A 19963-nucleotide genomic window follows, 5' to 3' on the forward strand; every position below is an offset into this window, starting at 1 on the left:
CAGCATCCGAACTGTTGAAAAGTATGAATGGGGAAAAGCTTTCCATCACTCAAGAGCAACTTCCCTGGCCAAGTAAGAAGCCATATCAACGGGCTCAGAGCAGAGTCTTGTCAAGTCTCCTTGGCCAGAAAGTTAGTGGCCATGTTACTATGTCTCTCTGATGGCATTACATTATGATCATTGTGATTACTTGATCAATCAGAATGGATCCTTCATATTGTTTCACAAAACTCATAATGCAAAATGTGTGTTTTTTACAAGGTTCTAAAGCGAAGGTCCTTCCTATGAGGTTCTTCTAACTCACCTAGCCCAGAATCTTTAGTTAATAAACATGGAAGCCAGTCATCAGGCTTTGAAGTGTGCACTCTGTAAATGAGATGTTGTGGTGCTTAGTCTTACAGTTCTTTTCTTAAGCACCACCGATGAAGATCATCAAGAACGCCCCCTACAATAGCCACTCAGGCAGCGCATCCTTGATTAACGGAGCAGCACTTAAATGGAACCAACTGTTATCTGAAACAGGGTCACATTCTCGCCTTAAGTCAGGAAAGCCATGGTTCTGTTTGGATAATAGGAAAGTCTAGATTAGCGTGGAATGAAAAATCAAGGTTGCACTATGTTATCTCTGAATTCACATAATTAACAAATGCATTGCTGCTGAAGCATCATTTATAAAGATGATTCTGGTTCCCAGTGCCTAAACTTGCAGACAATGAAACACAGAGACAAGAGAACTACAGGCTCATTAGTTTGCGTTACAGAACAGCTTGTAACATCTCTCAGCTAAACTGAGCGCAAATTTAGAGAAACGTTTCGTCCCTTTGGGAAAAAAAAAAGTCTAAAAATACTCCAGCCCTGAACCTTCGCGGAGGACTATTCACATTGTGAAAGAAAAATATGCTGCCCGTAGCTGTTTAACTACTTAAAAGTTAGTATAAATCAATTCCTTTCCTTTAGTAGGTTTAAAAAGAGTTTGTGACATACAGCTTAGAGAAAAAGTTATGTCAAATACATTTAGTCGCTGTGAACATTTTTTATGAACATTTTTAATCATCATCATCATCCACTGCTTTAGAAGGGTCTTGCAATCTAAAGCTCTTCAAAAAGATCTTCAAAAACATTCATGCAGCACAGCCTGGAAAAGATCGATCATGGTGCTAGCAACATCGTCCGTACGTATTACAGAAGATATTGAAGTGGATCTCAGACTGGGGAAGGTTTCAAAGTATCCTTCTAAGACAGGTTATTATTTTTGCCAGGTGTTTTCTTAAAGTAAGCGTCACCTGATCTGCAGAAACTGATGTGCAGCGAGTATATTCTTTTAACAAGTATATTTTTGTCTCAAAGTGAGTTTCATTGACCCAACATCAAGTTCTCTAGTAAACATACTACAAAGAATGATCTGCCTCCTCTCCATTTTACTCAAGTTTGAACATTTTCACTAATATTTTCTTTTTTACTAGAATGTTAGTTAAATTGCTTGTTTTCATTATTGGGCAGAGATGCAAACCATCAGGACTTAATTTTGCACCAATCACCAGTAGACCTCTAGGCTGAGATTTTCAATGAAATCCTGGGGATTTAATATCCATTACTTTTACAGCATTGTGATGCTCGTAAATGTACTCAGATTTTTATTAAACACAAAGAATTCTAACAACTGAAACAAAGAATGTATGTTGTATATTTCATTGATTCTTTGTTGTTTCAGTTGTTAAAATTCTTTATGTTTAATAAAAATCTGTATTGGCTTTACGTGGCTGAGAAGGCACAAATTTCTGTCCCTACCTGCTCACACTGACAGTTTTCATTTTGATACACTGTAAAAAGATGCATGGTTTTGCAATATTAAAGAGTTCTGTGGGCACAAATAAAAGAAGCATCACATAATTCACTGGAGAATCTTGTGTGTGTACTTTAAGCAGTGAAACAACCTCACTTCTCTTCTACATCAGCAAAAAAAAAAAAATGCTTAAAAGCAATCAAAAGTGGTATCGACACACATTAAAGGGAGAAGGCAAATTTAATCCCGAGGTCTCAGTCCTCTTCTTAAAGTTTAGTAAGCAAATTAAATCTTGTGAACAAAAGCATCCCCAGAAAGCAAGTCTCTAGATAAATTATATTAAAGCAATTCACTTAAAATGCACTAAATGCAGTTCAGAGCCTTTTTCAACCTTCCCCTACTTCCAAATGTTAAGTGACTAAGTGTGATTTATACTCTGATAACAGTCAAATAATTTTCCATGGCCAACTGTGAATGTTTCACAGGCTTTCCAGGGGGAAAACAGTTTTAACATAGAAAGCGTATTTAATACCATCCTAAATTTGCCTGTAAAGGATCCACACTTCACTGCACATTCTAGCCTTACCTCACTACTGCAAAGGATCTCTGCTGATCCTAAACTGCACTCCTTCATATCAGACCAGTTAATGAACTGGAGAATCAGAAAGTGAGACGTGCAACGGGAGGTATTCTGCATGGCTCCTGTTATCCATGCGTCAGCCCTGTTTCCAATGATATGCAGTAAGTTTTTAAAAAGTTGCCTTCTGGAACCAGACAGTGCAGCTCAGTGTTGAAGAACTAACACTATAGTATCATCATTGTGCAACCACCACTTCAGAAAGGTGCTTCTGCATTTTCTCTCTTCCTTCTGTCATTATAAGGAAGGGATTTAAGAAGGATGGTCTCAAACTCCTAAGGAGTTTCCACCAGTTACACACAATTGACTGTCCTCCTTTAATCAAGGGCTTATCTAGGTTCAAACATCCTAAGTTAAAATATATAAAGTATTACGTCCTTCAAACTAAGCTATTTGTGGCCACTCCCCTCTGAAGGGTACAGGATGCAATAGCTCCATCCTCCCTCAGCTTCCTTCCTTTACTTTTCCATGGGAGAATTCCAAAGAGCGAGTTACGTCCCACATGTAGTTAAGCAGACTGATGTAAACAGGAGGACTTTAAAATCCCAGAAATGACAGCAAGCCAGTCATAACAAAGAACACAGTGGGGAGCTCACTGGGAAAGCTGGCTTTTGTTCTCCCAGTATTTCACCACACTGTATGATTTCCTCGCAAAGCCATTTATTTTAGAGCAGTTCGGGTTGCTCGGTGTCGTTCTGCTGGTGCAAAGATACCATAAAGCTGCTGTAGCCAGCCACTGGAGGATTCCTCAGCACAACAGGACAATGGGTGGCAAAGAGCTGCTTCTACTAGGCCACCCCTTCTTCAATGGCAACATAGGAGGCAGGGGCAGAGAAAGGCAGCATGGTTAGGGCTCCCTTATACCAGCTGATCTGACTGCTAGAATCTCTACTTGTGGCCACTGGCAGCTGGTATAAGGCTGCTCTAATTTATGCCACGGACCATATGTCATCATGGCCCCAGGATCAGGAGAGCACAAAAGGTGGTTTAAGGCCAGTTTTGCGCCCTGTTCCCCTTCCTAAATGTCACAGAGTTCTTCAGTCATGCTCAGGATCTGGTCCACAGGTTCCTCACCAAGCCCTGCCTTACCGAATGTTTGTAAAACATTGAATCATAGAATATCAGGGTTGGAAGGGACCTCAGAAGGTCATCTAGTCCAACCCCCTGCTCGAAGCAGGACCAAGTCCCAGTTAAATCATCCCAGCCAGGGCTTTGTCAAGCCTGACCTTAAAAACCTCTAAGGAAGGAGATTCTACCACCTCCCTAGGTAACGCATTCCAGTGTTTCACCACCCTCTTAGTGAAAAAGTTTTTCCTAATATCCAATCTAAACCTCCCCCACTGCAACTTGAGACCATTACTCCTCGTTCTGTCATCTGCTACCATTGAGAACAGTCTAGAGCCATCCTCTTTGGAACCCCCTTTCAGGTAGTTGAAAGCAGCTATCAAATCCCCCCTCATTCTTCTCTTCTGTAGACTAAACAATCCCAGCTCCCTCAGCCTCTCCTCATAAGTCATGTATTCTAGACCCCTAATAATTTTTGTTGCCCTTCGCTGGACTCTCTCCAATTTATCCACATCCTTCTTGTAGTGTGGGGCCCAAAACTGGACACAGTACTCCAGATGAGGCCTCACCAATGTCGAATAGAGGGGAACGATCACGTCCCTCGATCTGCTCGCTATGCCCCTACTTATACATCCCAAAATGCCATTGGCCTTTTTGGCAACAAGGGCACACTGCTGACTCATATCCAGCTTGTCGTCCACTGTCACCCCTAGGTCCTTTTCCGCAGAACTGCTGCCTAGCCATTCGGTCCCTAGTCTGTAGCGGTGCATTGGATTCTTCCGTCCTAAGTGCAGGACCCTGCACTTATCCTTATTGAACCTCATCAGATTTCTTTTGGCCCAATCCTCCAATTTGTCTAGGTCCTTCTGTATCCTATCCCTCCCCTCCAGCGTATCTACCACTCCTCCCAGTTTAAAGTGCTAAGAGATTTTTGTTATTTTTGATAATAATTCGGTAATTAATATTGACCAATATGGACCAAAACTGGACCCAAAACCCCACAACCGCCTGCAGAAGTGTTCATTCATACTCAATAGACCTTTCAGTAAAGCGCTTCCAATCAATCAGGTGAGATGAGCTTGCTACAAACAGACTCTGGTAACTTCTGTATTATTTCCATAGTGCTATCAGTGCACATGACTTTTCACGAACAGACAGAGATGCAATCCCTACCTCAGAGAGCAGTGATAGGAAAAACCTCAGGAAGATATGATAAGGGACATTTAAAATACAGTATAGCCGAAGACTGAGGGCCAGATGCTGCTTCCACTAAAAAGTCAATGGCAAATCTCACATGGAATTCTATAGTCAGCATCAGGCCTTAAGGGATGAACAGTGCAACTCTTATCTGTGTAAACAGTACAGCCAAATGTGAGCAGCTCCACAGTGATTCAGTTTGCAGGATCAGGCCCTTATTGGCAGACTGAGTGTTAAACTGATTTCAGAGTGGTGGCCGTGTTAGTCTCTAAGGTGCCACAAGGACTCCTTGTTGTTTTTGCTAATACACATGAACAAATTTATTTGGGCATAAGCTTTCGTGGGCTAAAACCCACTTCATCAGCATCTGATGAAAGCTTATGCCCAAATAAATTTGTTTGTCTCTAAGGTGCTACAAAGACTCCTCGTTGTTTTTGTTTAAACTGAGATAGTCAAGATAATAGCTGCAATTCATTTACCTATTCTGGAAACAGAGAAAAATACATTGTAACTTCAAAGCATACATGTCCTCTCTAGAGACTCAGTAGATGCTTTCACAGGTTGTGAGAAATACACATGCATGAGGATATAATTATTTTCAAATCAAGCCCGTTAATGTTTTAAGAAGAGCCAGATTCTTGATCTATTTAAAAAGACTGCCTTACAATTTACTTATGCTATGGGGGATTCTAAAATTTTGACTAATAAAGACATAACAGTTAAATCTACAGGTGGTGCGCAGAAAGAGACAAATATAACAGATAAGATAATAGACTCACTTAAAATCTTACTGCTTAACAGGGGAGAGAAGTAGCCATCCTGGTTCCTGCCCTCTTATAGAGGACACTTTGACAATATGAGATACACACAGGGATATGCTGCAGTTGTGCTTCACCACATGAGGGGGAGGAAAGCATTTAACAGCCTGCCATGAGGCTACAGGTCAAAGTTCTGGACTCTAACATATGGGCCAGGTACTGGACTTCTGCAAAATAGTAACAAAGTCCCTCTACAAGGAAACACAAGTAATGAGTATGCTCAGATTTACACACCCACAATCAGAGACTTCGTGTTGTCATCCATCTCTTTCAGCCTTGCGGAGTGTGTGTTTGCTCCTAAAACTCTAGCTTTCATATGCTGGCAATGTGTTTTTATTCTTAACTGCAAAGGAAAATACATTTACAGCCTTTTCCATGGGGGGGAGGGGAAAGGATTCCACTTATACAGGAAGCCAAACCGAGGTCATCTCTGACCAGTGTTCTCCACGGGGAACATACTAGAGGACAACGCCACTTGAATGACAGCCAAAGTTATTTGTGCTTATTATACTGTGTTTGTTTACATATTAGGAAGGAGGATTAGCACTTTTTAGCCTACTCTTTTGATCCACAGGATGTTCAGGAATGAGCTGCATACTTCTTGTCAGAAGGAACCATTAGATCACACAGTCTAACCTTATGTGTATCACTGGCCATTAAATATCATCCAGAGACCCCTATATTGAGCCCAATTACTTTAGTTGAACTAAAGCATTTTAGTCCTCAGGAGAATAAACTGTTGTGTGCCCAAGGCAGAGAACAGGAGAGACAGAGGTACCACCAATGCCCACAGCCCCAACAATGGCAGGGAACGGATTAGGTGGAATATGCCCAGATGATCCTAGCAGGTGATCTATGCTTCTCAAATGAAGGCGAACAAACAAAAACAACAAAACCAAAGTTCCTTCCTGACCCTAAACCTGCTGATCAGTTACACCCTGAGCATATTAGCAAGATACATCCCCCAGACAACTAAAAAAGAGGATTTTCTACTCTACCTCAAAGTACTGGTCCATCCAGGCCAGTGTGTCATCTCCAGCGGCGGCCAATTCCCGATGTTTAACAGGAAGGTGAAAAACAGAAAAAGACCAAACCAAACCCCTGCCCATTCCCCTCCTCCCCCCCCAAAAAAACCTTTTCATAGATTTCAAGGGCAGAAGGGACAATTATGGTCATCTAGTCTGATCTACTGTATAGCACAGGCCATAGAACTTCCCCAAAATAATTCCCAGAGCAGATCTTTTAGAAAAACATCCCATCCTGATTTGAAAATTGCCAGCAATGGAGAATCCACTATAACCCTTGGTAAATTGTTCAAGTGATTAATTACCCTCACTGTTAAAAATTTACACATTCTCTCCTTCTTGAATTGTGGACACCAGAACTCAACCCAGTATTCCAGCAGCAATCACATAAGTGCCAAATTAGAGGTAAATTAAACTCCCTACTCCTATCCCATTTATGCATCCATCCAAGGATCACACTAACCGCTTTGGCCACAGCATCATACTGGGAGTTTATGTTCAGCTGATTATGCACCACACCCCAAAATCTTTTTTCTGAGTCACCACTCCCCAGAATAAAGTCCCCCATCCTATACGTATGGTCTACATTCTTTGTTCGTAAATGAGCTGCCACATTCCTCCAATTTTCTACCAGTTAATTCTTACTTTTGCTCCAGATGTTGCACAGAAGTGGAAACCCTAGGAAGTCTCTAGTACTGCACCCAAACTGTAAGCTTCACATATGTTATGTTACTGAAGTTTAAATTAGTTGAGGGGTGAGGAAGGCACTAGTCTCTTGTTTTCATGCAAAGCTTTATCCTGCATTGCAGCTTGTACCAATTTATTTCCCTCCCTTTATAAACCCCCTTTTTTCATCATCATGGACACTGACATATCAAGTGATTATTAGAGTGTCTCTGTGCTGTCCTACGCAATATGGGTCCTTGGTGATACTGGATTCACAGCAGCAGTTTAGTGAGTTAATTAACTGGAAAAAAGGGCATGAGAAAAAGACACTACAAAAACAACAAGTAAGTCTTTTCAGAAGTGTCGCAGAAGACAGTGGTGAGGAATTGAGAGGAATTCCACATTTCAGTATTCCAAGTCGACATTATTTAAATTCAAAGTATTCAAAGACAAAAATAAAGCCCTTCACCCATCACACTCTGGCAAAGATTCAAGAGTGCAATAACAGGAAGGAAATGACCTCAAGATTAAACTCTTTCCTGAAGATCTCATTAATCTCACTGTAAAATGATGTGCATTTCACACTCATCTACATCTTACGTGCATCCTTTTTATACATTACTTGAGTGCCACAGCACACGTCTACATTTCTTCTGCAATCTCTTAGACTGATACAAATGCCAGGAGAGCACGGTCCATGCATACATATTTTATACAACAGACTGAATTTCTAGAATGTTGAACCACAAAAGACAACCAGAATCTAAAAACAAACAATGCATTATGTGCTATGAAAGAAATATGAAAATATTTTTTCTTAGAGAATAACAGTCACTAAATTATCCCTTGCCTAAATCACAGATGTGTTGTGAGGTACCAGTAATTAAATATTTTAAAGTGTTTTGTCATCTTCACATAGAAAGAGACCCTACAGAAATGCAAAGTATTGCTATATCTTCCATCATTTAGCTTTTGATGGGTAAGTATTTCATATTTTTAGGAAGAAAATAAGACGATGACAAAAATAGCAAGTAAGAAGAGAAATACTGTGAAAAGAGTAGGTACGAAAAAGGAAAACTCTGTTCATTCTGTGTCTCTCTTCTTTTTTCCTCCTCACGACCATTTTTGCTTCCTTCTAACTTTTAATTACCATATTACTGCATCTCAGCTTCTTACAGCAACTACAGTTTCCCTGTAACGTTCAGTTCCTAATCTACACACACAAGCTTGGAGGTACAAATCAAGAGGAGTGGTGGTAAGGAGCTCTCTTTTTCATCCATTTCTTGACCAGTCTGTACATGGCCACAATGAGAGGTAGATATTAAAAGAGGTATACAAAACTGCTACTATGACATCAAAGTGTGTGCCATTCAAACAAGCTTCATGATATTTTGTAGACAGTTAACATTATTGTACTGTAACAGTCATTAGGCAATTTATAACTCTGAATACCTTATTCATTTTGCTTCTAAAAACACACAAAGTGGGCCTAACCGTTTTCATTTATTTCTTACTCTCCCCAAACTTTGATCAAAGTCAAATGTAGTTTTAGGATTCAGGTGACAAGTTTATGGAGGGAAATGTTAAAAAAGCCTGAAGGCCACATACAATATCATTCTGGAGCAAGGATGATTACACAACATGCTGATGGTCATGTTGAGTTGCATCTACACAGCTAGCATCATGTATTATCCAGTTCTGAGAAGGCTTGTTTTAAAAAGCAAGACAAGGGCAAGCTGCTATTACATGTATCTTTTTTATGTATCCAGAGTGTCTGGAGATTTACATTCTCATATGGTTAGGAATTTTCTATTAACTTAATTGGATACTTTTCTGAAGGAATTAGAATGTGTGCACCTATAATGGATTTCTTTGGCAATACTTCAACTACTCTGCTTAAAATGAACAAATAAATGTCACCACAATTATTTTTCACCTTGTGTTAAGACTCTGTGTACGTATCCTGGCTGAGCTATCCGTGGTATAGAGTAAAGACAACATTCTTCCCTCTCCATGTTAAAAGGTCTATAGGGATGATTGGCTTTATCACAGGAGACCCACTGCTGCTCCATGCATCATCGCCTTTTGGGTGGCAGAGTCGGGTGCATCGTAGAAGGCAGGTTTGGCAGTTTAAAGGGAAAGCAGAGATCCAAAGTACAAGGCATGTTCCTGTTGAAATAGGCTCAGAAGCACTCCCTCCAAGGACTGCTGCTACAATGTCTGTAAGATTATGTCCCCTGCCACACTGCTTCTGGCTAATGTCCATTGCTAGCCAAAGCCCTTTAGTTTCTTTCCAGTTTCTAAAGCCAAAGCTATTTTCTTTAATCTTGTATCAATCAATGTTAAAGACAGCTACCAGTGGAGACTCAAGTCAACAGAGGCTGCTGGGTGCTCAGCACTTTTGATGATCAGGTCACTGACTCAGGCCCCTGAATAAGGACATAAGAATGTAACTTTAGGCACCTATGTTTGAAAATCTCAGCCTTTGCACAAAATTAGGTCAGCACCTGTATCATCACCATTTCAAGTGGCAAGCACACCAGAATACCGTGACTCATAACATTGATGTCTCCTACGTTTTACAAATACGTATAATTTCTTTACTACTTCGCTTTACTATTACAAAGGCCCCTATCCTGAAAAAGGCTTAAGCTTAACTTTATGGCTAACTTTATGCACTGAATAGTCCCACTGATTTCAAAATACACACAATAGTATAAATAAAGCTCTTGAAAGTTTAATAAAAAACAAAAGAAGCAGAACATTCTCTATAATGTTCAAATTCCTAGCTTTCCCCTCCTTCTTTAACTTTTCCACAGAAGAATTCCAAAAAGTATGTGTCAACTTGAGAATGATAAAGCACAGAACTAATAGCAAAACAATCATAAAGAGGATAATAATATAGGTTCATTAACCTAGGTTTGTTGTTGTTTTGTAACTAACAAACTGCCTTGCATTTAAATCTCTAGGATAATATATGCAGTTTACCTCCCCTCACACTCATATCCACAATGAAAAAACTGCTGAACCAATAAGTTTTCATGCTTAAAAAGAAATCCCATAAAAATACTTTCAATAAAAGGAGATGCATTTGTTAGCTGCAACCTACTGAGAGATTAACGAGTGCAGCCTGAGTACTTGTTTTTTATCCTGGCTTTTTTCTCTAATGAACTGGACACACTTTTTATTCGATCTACAATTAATTTACCTGAACTGCACGTTTAGATGCAATGGAGTGAGTTTTCAAAGCATGATGGGTTTTTACTTATACCTTACATCCCACAAAAAACACACATATGTATATAAAAAATACACAAACTGAAAATATGGCTTCCATGCTCACACCAGCTGTCATAAGGACCTTCTAAGGGAAGAAATGAATTGTGTGACATTAACCTGCAATCTAAGCTTCTTGTAGAAGGTTTTGCATAATTTCCCCTCTTAACTGCAGTCCTGTAGAGCATCAGGTATGCATTCTTTGCTGACAGCACTTCAGCTGTACTAGTAAAACACTCCTAGTGCTAGACGTGGTCGTAGACAAAAGTCCACACTACGAGTATATTATACTAGCAAAATGCTCCTAGTCTGGATGCAGCTAATAACAGCAAACTGTACTTTTGTTGGTACAGCTTATTCCAGCTCCTCTGAGGTAATAAAGCTATGCCAGCAAAAGCGCAGTTTTGCCAGCCTAACTTTATCCACACTAGGGGTTTTGCCGTCATAGCTATGTTGCACAGGAATCACACCTCTCCATATCCCTGACCGACACAGCTATTCTGGCAGACGTCTGTAGAGTGGACATGACCTAGGTGTCTGACAAAAAGTTATGCTGCATATTGTGTAGTATGAATGGAGGATTTTAACCTTGACATTAAGTGACCTATTACTTGCATGAAGTTCAAACTCTACTGGGAAACAAAAATTCATATGGTGAATAAGGGAAAAGCAATAGAATCACCCACAATCCATGGAGAGCTGCCAATGGGATGGAATTTGTATACTATAAAAGGTGTAACTGATCATTTAAAAAAAAAATTAAAGAAATTACAGGACTATGTGCCTGAATAGCATAATGCAGTGAGAGATATTAAACATATATTTTCTTGTGGGGGGGGGTGGAGGGGGAGGGAAGGGTTGGTTGTTATTTATTTCAGGGCTCCCAAAGCTGCAGAGAGCAGTCACTCACTGCACTGAGAGAACTACAGCAGGATGCATGCTGTGACTTCATACACAGTAGAACTTCACTCATTCATAGAGCTATCCAGCACATGGGGATTTTTGTACAGGGTGTACTCTAAGATAAAGGTTACAAGAAAGCTGATGTCCAAAAGGGTGGGAAATAATTTTTAAAACTTTAGGAAATCCAAAACAAAATGTACATGCAAGAGAACTGCATATAAGTACAATCAAACCTTGAAGTTCATCAAGATCAGCAGCTGCAAGCCAGTTACGGTCTACAAATGCATTTTAAAAATCAAACATATCCAGAACAGGAACTTTAGGCCAATCCTGCTTTCATTAAGTCAATGAGACTTTTGCCACTGATCACAATAGGAGCAGGCCCTTGGATCTTGTGATGCTCAGTTGAGATCATCCAAATGGCAACTCGCCGAGCCATTTGCTTACCAGGTAACCTTAAGTACCTTCAGTCCCACATACATATCTCCCATACATAACATATTCTTCAAAAGGCCTTTTGTTTTTGTGAGCAGACAGCAAAGAAGAGTGCTGTAAGTGAGAGACCTTAAAAGAGATTCACAAATGGCCGCATTCTACTTTTACATTGTTTACCTGTAAATCTCTAAAAATATCATTTTGAAATGTTATGAAACATACATCTGCCCTTTAAAAGCTGTACACTGTGTATTGGAATGTGTCAACAGCACAAAAGGCTGGTAGAGATCTTTGTTGCTGCAGTATGTTTTTCTAAGCTTAAAATGACTGACAAATTGTTCTCAATTCTCTTTATTATTAAAAATATCCCAACAAGTATAATCAGATACCTGTCAACAAAATTATTTGGCAGCTCTACTAAAATATTTTGCTTGGATACATTAATATAATTGCACTACCAGCATGTTAAGCTTTTCTCAGTACTACACTGTAAAACATGACTCATGTTGGCTACCTATGAAGCAGGGTAGGGTATTTCCAAAACCTACTTCCCATATCTTTGCTATTATAAGTCTGGAGATATGCAGAGAACAATTTTCCTGTCTCCTTCCTTCCTGTTCTTCTGCCTCCTGTCCCCTTCCTTGAGCATCAGCAGTAGTACTGACTGCACAGGTGACTACCACACTCGATAAGCAGCCTGTAACACTGCTGCTACGTTGTTGTCAGAAGTTCCTGTAACTGTGACAGGCATGACCCATGAAGAGACTCAGCTGTTACTGAAAAGTTTGTCTCCTTATGCTGGCTTTGGATAAAATACACTTCAGGTTTTATATGAAGTACAGAGGAAGGGATTGGAAAGGTGAGACCCATGAACCCTGACCCGGGGGTCTAGCTGGAATACAGCTCCCCTGATCACTTTTATAGAATATTATGGGCACTGGCTCCATGTGAGCTCCTCCAAGTGACCCAGTCCCTGCTCTACCAACCTACACTGAGCTAGGTAGGCTGGCACAGAGATCCCCTGTAGCCTTCAGGGAGTGCAAAAGCTGCACATCTGTTCCTGTGGTGCCCCTTACATGAAATAAACTGGAATTTTGGGTATTTTATTTTAATTTTCCTTTTGGTGAAGAGTTGACGCTGACTGGTTTGTTAGCAAATCTCTGACATGAGGGTTAGGGTTCGGAGGCTTTTTGGAAGAAGTATGTTTTCAGAAGAGTTTGAAGGAAGAAAAAGTGGGGGAGTATGTCAGGCTGCATCAAAAGGTGAGTTCCAGCTGTAGGGACTGCAGCAAAACAAGCCCACTCACCGGAGTAGAATAGCTACATTCATAAAAAGAAGCTATGTGGAATACACAATACTTCTGAAAGTATCCATTATAACCAATTACATGCACTTACACTCATTACAAAGACATGACCAAAAAACCTCAAGTTTGATAAAATCCATACAAATGTTTCAGTGAACACATTCATACGACCGAAATGTTCTGCTGTGATTAGAGGGAGTTGCCCCAATTCCCCTTGCCTCACAACTCCTTGATAATATGTATTTCAAAGAACAGTTGCACTGATTTTAGGTTAACAATCAGATACTGTGTCTACCCCCATCCTCCTATCCCCAGAGCCTGGTATGCAGATCCTGGTTAACTACAGTACAACGAAAAGGGCTTTCATAAATAAGTTTGAGAGATCAGAAACTGCAGCTGACCGCAGAAAGCTTCAAAACAAATACCAAAGCAATGTTAACTACTGATCATACTAATGTGTCAATTAAAAACGGAATAAGGGTTATTTCTACCCCTATTACAATTGGACAAATGCCTCAAAAGTTTTCTACAACTATTTGCTAAAAAAACTGAATTCACTTCTGTATTGTTTGTGAGCTTTTCAGCTCATTTTCCGTTAATATTTACTGGCAGAAGTGTTTGCAGAAAACAACAAAATTAACAAATATTAGATAATATTAATGGAAAGCAAAGTATAAACTCAAATACTCTTTAGGTCAGAAACGGTCTCTCACTGTGTGTTTGTACAGCACATATCACAATGAGGTCGCAATCTTGGTTGAGGTCTCTTGGCACTACTATTATACAAATTAAAACACACCCTGGAGTATTGGCACTTGATTTTAAGAGTTATGCTCAAATTGAAGAACACAGACAATACCATGTGATCTGTATGTACAATCACAACTACCCAACAGAGTTTCAGAGTAGCAGCCGTGTTAGTCTGTATTCGCAAAAAGAAAAGGAGTACTTGTGGCACCTTAAAGGCTAACAAATTTATTTGAGCATAAGCTTTCATGAGCTACAGCTCACTTCATCGGATGCATTGAAGTGAGCTGTAGCTCACGAAAGCTTATGCTCAAATAAATTTGTTAGTCTCTAAGGTGCCACAAGTACTCCTTTTCCAACAGAGTTTGAATTTCAAATATTGAACGCATGTGACAACATTAAATGAAAGATCTAAAGACCAAGACATATTCAATAAAGTTGTTCAGAAAATAATGTTGAGTAAACTTAGGAAAATCACTCTGCTCGCATACATGCTGCAAATAAAAAAGGCTAACTTAATCAAATAACGTATTTGCTACACATTATCTACACTGCTCTAGCAACAAGAAAATATAGGTCAACAGGTTAAGAAAAATATTTCTTGATAAAATCACCACACAGGTGGCACTAAGAGGCTGGAATCTACCCCAACTAACTAGCTGGGAATTCCTCTGGTGTCGCAGAGCTCACATCTGGTGTGAAATCAATGTAGCCAGTTCAAATGGTCTGCCTCACTGCATTATGGGGCAGGAGGGGGACAAGTCAGGTGGAGGGCAGAATGCACCTGTGCGTCACCAATTACCAAATGGCTTGTGGTACACCAGCTGGAAGAGTAGTAGTTAGTGTTAGAGTCAGACAAGTAGGACATGCTCTAAACTCTGCAGCTTGAGAATCAGGGATTCATCACCAGCTCTCCGACTACTCCTTCAATCACTCCTATGAGGAGAGGATCTTGGTGCAAGAGAAAACCGGGCCAGAGTATTCAAGAGCCCATTCTGTGGATTTTTGCCTTTTGAAAATGAATTCAGTATTTTCCAAGGTGCAGAATGACCGCACAATATGTTTTGGGTCACAGTGATTTACAGCACCTGAGGATCTGGCCCAGTCCGTGTGCATGACAGAACACTAGTTTTTTTTAGTTCTGTCCCCTGTGTAAAGCCAGCAGGCGTGGAACATTTTATTTGTTTTGTTTTGTTTTTTAAACAACTCTCACCTGGGTTCCCAACAGCTAGATGTAAATTTTGCATGAACCGACAGTGAGGAAGGCCAATGCCAGACACTCTCCAGGGTTCCTGTTAAGATCAGTCTAACCTTTCACTTACGTCCTGCTGTTTCTACTGTTGCTTTATATGAAGTTTGCCAAGATCAACTGTTAAATTTTTTTAAGTTTAAATCTAACGCTGGTGAGAAGTGCCAGACTGAAAGCCCTGGAGACTGTCCACAGGCAGATATATTATAGGGAACAGCAGTATGAGTTGCCCCACACTGACCCAAGGAAATCACTTTTCGACAAGACAAGTTAGTTCAGTTTGTGTCCCCATTTAGGGCATTATCCCACTGCTGAAGTCAATGGGACCTTTCTCAATGACTTAAAGGGAAACAGGATTGAACCTTCAGTTCTTGTTTTTCCTGAAAATGCCAAGAACTGTATCAGTTGTGATAGTGATTTCTCGTTGGACTGTTTTAAAATTTGATACACAAATAAATCAATTCACTGCCTTCAACCAATTCTGAAGGGTGTTTGACATTATGTAAAGTTATTTTGTTGCTCTTATTTCTGTTAGCAATCACATACAGAAAGGTCAAGTGGAGCAGATAAAACTAGTTTCTGCAACGACATGTTATTTTAAGAGACTATAATTACATATTTTGCGTGATAGTCAGCAAACACATTTGTATTTGGAACAATCACAAAATGTTCAAATTGCTCAAGAGAACAACAGTGTCTTATTGCACAACCTAACATTTTAAAAACTACTCATGTTATCAGACATCCATGCTTCAGAACAATAAGAAAGAACAGTATACTCTGTCATTAGAGCACCTCCCAAGGGAATAATATGGAGAAACATCATATTAGGGTACTGTAACTCAGAACAGCCTTAGGTTTTGTATTCACTACTAAATGTGGTAGCTAATGCATGTTAGATACCCACCTGTAAAATCCCAGTACACATAAGGCACTGTAGATTTACCATGAGGTGAACTGTGTGATATCAACGACAGCTGGTTGATGTATGGTGTTGATCTTACCTAGATACCCCGCGGTACACACAAGTCCCTTGTCTCCATTACGGTTTTACAGCAACATAACTATTACACATTAGTACACATCTTTATGGCAGTGAAGAAATAGTCTTATTAAACAGGGGAAGTGTTTGGTTCCCCATTAGACTTTGCTACGAAACTGGCTAAAGAACTATAACCCAATTAAAATTGTGATTTTCATTTTTTAATCAATGCTCATGAGAACAGTGTTTACATGGGGAGATCAAGTTCAATTATTTATAGATTTGAATCCAGCACTATTGTGACTATGAGATCTACATCAACTCCCTGGCCGACAAAGCAGAGCATGGCCTGAAATACAACAATCTGCATCCTGCCTTCAGAGCCATTACACGCCTAGCTGGCATCCATAAACAGCCTTCTAACATGCTTATCACGAAACCAGCCAGCTCTCCCTGCTCATCAATACATGAGGACCTGTACAGATGGAAAACTCCTTATTAAACATGGTGAGCCATACCCCGGCTAATGACTACCCAGAGCTATTTGAGCTGGCAAACTGCACAGCTGCAGATTCAGGAACAAACTCTGATGCTCCGTCACACGAAGAAGTATGAAAGGCCATCCAAAAGCTACGAAATGGACAGGCTGCTTGACCTGATGGTATTCCATCCGAGCTGCTCAAAGATACTTTGGAATCAGTGAGCACTGGCCTGCAACAACTGTTCTTAACAGTTGGGCATCAAGCGAAGTATCAGCAGCAAGATGGCATCAAAGAGGAAAGATGGCATCAGAGTGTCCCTGTACAAAGGCAAACACTCAAACCAAGCATTGCAGCTACAGGCTGATCTCATTGTTAGTGGTCCCTGGAAAGGTCTTCACTCATGTTCTTCTGGGCAGGATGCAGCAGCTCCTTAACAGACATTGTCATGCACAGCAATCAGATTTCCCTTTTGGGTGATCGACAAAGGACGCCATCCTTTGCCTCTGGCTTCTGGCTGAGCTGCACAGAGAATTTAGCCACCTACTTCACATGGCATATAATACATATATAGAGAGAGAGACATCAAAGCACCTTTTGATTCAGTCAGCAGGTCAAAACTCTGGCTAAATCTGGTGCGTGATCTTCACACAGGTACGAGAACGCCATGTTTCTACACAACCTCACATGTGCAGCAGGGATGCACTGTCATCCTGGCACCATTCTGTCAAGCTATGGACTAGATTTTAGGTCTATGCCACTCCACTCATTGGAATCAAGGCTAGTCAAGAAGCCTTCACTGATCAAGACTACGCTGACAATGCTGCCCTGCATATGGAAGAGTCTCAGAATTTCAGGCCCACCTTCCAAAATAGTCTAATGGCAGAAGACCAAGGCCCAGAACCTCAGAACTGGGCCATCAGAATCCCTAGTGCAGGTGGGGTCGAGTACTATGGAGACTGTTGAAGAGGTCCTCTACCTAGGCTACAAGCAGAGTTCAAACATTCACAGGAAACTGGACATTCTTCAACAAATAGATCTTGCCAGCTCCTGCAGGAAGGCCATGTCTTCCTTATGTCTTTGCACTGAGACAAAGTTCAGCATCTATCACACCCGTGTATTACCTGTATTATTACACGGGTCAGAAACCTGGACCTCTTATAGGCAGACTCGGAGGGGCTAGACAATCCATATGTGCTGTCAGCACCAAATACTGAGCATATAAGTGGTTCAACTGTGCAAGCTGTCATCATCTTGCAAAGATCTTCCCACTGGAGAGTGGGGGGAAGGACCTTGGGGTTACTCTTCTTAGCAGCTGTCTTGCCCAGAGAAAGAGGGGCTACCAGGCTCTCCTTGCTCTATCTGCTCTGGATCCCTGTCTGTAGCTCTCCACTGCTACTGCAGTGCAGAGGAGGGTAAGGGAGGGGTTGGGCAGCTACCTGTGTGGTCAGCAGATGTGGCTGGGAGCCCAGGGTCCAATGGCCAAGTGGGTAGCTTCCCTGGCCCTTCGACACTGTGCTTCAAACAATATTCCCCTCACGTGTATGTGCATGGTGGAGGATGGGGGGAGAAGCTGCCTCACTTGCTGATCCTGAGGCCTGATCCAGTCACCTGTTCCAGTTGCTGGAAACCCTCCCTATGCCTGAACACTTGAGAGAGGCCTGGGTCTCCACAGAACAGGCACAGATCTCTATGCAGACACTGAATCAGCAGGGCAAATGCAGGAGACACAATGCCTGGTTTTCCCTCTCACCGTTCTCTGACATACTGCATTCTGCATAGGCACACGGAGAGTACCAGACACTGGGTTGAAAGAGAATCCTCTGCTGATAAAGGCTGACCCTACAGCCTGATTATTTTATCCTTCTTGTTCTTCTCCTTTAAATTCCACTCCAGCAGGACGAGCTGGTCTGCAGACAAAAATCGAGCAGTTTCTCAGAGGTGGAGCCACACTTGCCTCTGATTGACAGACTTGGTCTGCCTCCTAGGCTGTATACAGCCATGTACCCAACCTCATGGGTCTGTGGACCTCATTACAAATAAAGAGGAAAATTTGATCAGTTTTGTTAAGACCAACTACGCACCATAAACCAAGTTTCAGCCTCTTACTGGTAGTAACATTTCAGTTAATTCTGGAGATTTTAAAGCTTTTGTAAAAGGCTGTTAAATGTCCAGGTCATGCATGATGAGAGAAACAGTGATTATTTTTTGTTACTGCAATACATATATTTCATTTTCACATATGGCAACAGTAATCTCATGTTGAAAAGTTAACACCTGGGTCCCAATCCTGCAAACACTATACACATGCAAACTGTGGACTGCGACCTTAAAAAGTCATATTTAGCTGCCCTCTGGTTTTTGTGCTGGCATATTTGCATATGCAAAACTCACAATTATTTGCGCAAATGGTCACTTGTGAATAAAGACTAGATGCCCATCTCATTTGCACAAAGGCCTCTTTTTTTGAAACTGATAAGCACATGGCAATACAGTACCAATCACCATATCAAAGGAAACTCTATAGACATCAGAAACAAGGGGAAGTAGTGTGTGAATAACTATGTTCTGTCCTTTTTAGAAGCTATTTTGTTCAACAGTAAAAAAAAAAAAAAAAAAAAAAAAAATCATAACATGGTTACATATATTAACGTCAAGCAGAAACAGTATAGCCCAGAAATAGTTAAGGAGCTTTGCATATTCTGAACTTCCAAATGCACTTTCAAAGATGTTATTTTTCCAGGCCAGGCATGCACAGGAAATTTGATTAGTTCACTTCTATTTCAGTGCTTACACATTTGTACTGTCCCTGATCTGACACTGGCTATTGGACTGGAGCCCGCGGTTTGCATAACATGTCTTTGAGACCTTTGCTGAGGAGCCAAAACACAGTAAGTCTAAATGTGCCCAACAATTTGTCACATAGGTTAGTACGTGGCTGGGTGCATCCAACTCTGTTCTCTATTCTATTTGCACGCTGTCCACGCGTGCCTCATCCCTAAGCTAGAAACAAGAAAGTGTGCTGATCTGCAAGTCTACTGTCTCATTTCAAGCATGTGTTATCCTTTTCCTTCCTTCTTTCAGAGCATATTACAGCTCAAAATTTCTCCAAGTTACACAAGCACTTCTGCAGACCCAGTACATTTCCTCTTTTAAATCTCAACCACCTGTCTTTCATTGTTCCCACTTCTAAGGCACCCACCATCTTTCCCGCATCTCCATCCACAGCCATTGCAGCATCCAATCTCCAAAAGAATTCAAAATAATTAAATAAAAGCCTTAAGATTGCATTCTGTATGTTATTATATACATTTACCAGGGTACACTTTCCATGACTTAAAGTTATTAATAATACAAATATATAGGGCAGAGCCCCTGATACCTGCAACTTTAAG

At 40.8% G+C, this 19963-nt stretch overlaps 1 protein-coding gene across 7 annotated transcripts in view; it reads right to left on the minus strand.

Annotated features, from left to right (window-relative positions):
* Positions 1-19963, minus strand: part of HECW2 (HECT, C2 and WW domain containing E3 ubiquitin protein ligase 2) — a 247776-nt gene that overhangs the window by 121603 nt on the left and 106210 nt on the right. Inside the window, exon 1 of one of the 7 annotated variants that reach the window (XM_043525155.1) lies at positions 2370-2717. The exons of the other annotated variants lie outside the window; for them this stretch is intronic. The gene's annotated coding sequence lies outside the window, so the exon portion shown is untranslated. Of the gene's footprint in view, positions 1-2369; positions 2718-19963 lie in introns of those variants that run through there. 7 annotated transcript variants of the gene reach the window in all.

Source organism: Chelonia mydas, chromosome 11 (genome assembly GCF_015237465.2).
Source record: "Chelonia mydas isolate rCheMyd1 chromosome 11, rCheMyd1.pri.v2, whole genome shotgun sequence".
NCBI classification, from domain to species: domain Eukaryota; kingdom Metazoa; phylum Chordata; order Testudines; family Cheloniidae; genus Chelonia; species Chelonia mydas.